The sequence below is a fragment of the Aspergillus sydowii genome (genome assembly GCF_001890705.1).
Source record: "Aspergillus sydowii CBS 593.65 unplaced genomic scaffold ASPSYscaffold_12, whole genome shotgun sequence".
Lineage (NCBI taxonomy): Eukaryota > Fungi > Ascomycota > Eurotiomycetes > Eurotiales > Aspergillaceae > Aspergillus > Aspergillus sydowii.
The window spans coordinates 411,994-412,337 of NW_024467870.1; positions in this window are offsets into that span (position 1 = coordinate 411,994).

A 344-nucleotide genomic window follows, 5' to 3' on the forward strand; every position below is an offset into this window, starting at 1 on the left:
AAATCCTCGCCAAGCTGCTTTGATTTATAATCTACCTCCTCAAACCCTACGTGATCGACTAAAGGGACTTCAATCTCAACCAGAACTCCGCAACCACAAGAGTAGGCTATCTGTGAGACAAGAAGATGCATTAATAGCATAGATAGTATCACTTGATATACGTGGCGCTGCCCCAAGGCACTTTCAAGTACGAGAGATGGCCAATATTATCCTAGGCGCTGATTCTGTCGCCCCCCCAAAGCCAGTAGGAAAGAACTGGGTAACAGAGTTTACCAAGCGTCGCCCGGAGATCAAAAGCAGATTTGCTAGAAAGATCAATCGCCAAAGAGCACTATGTGAAGATC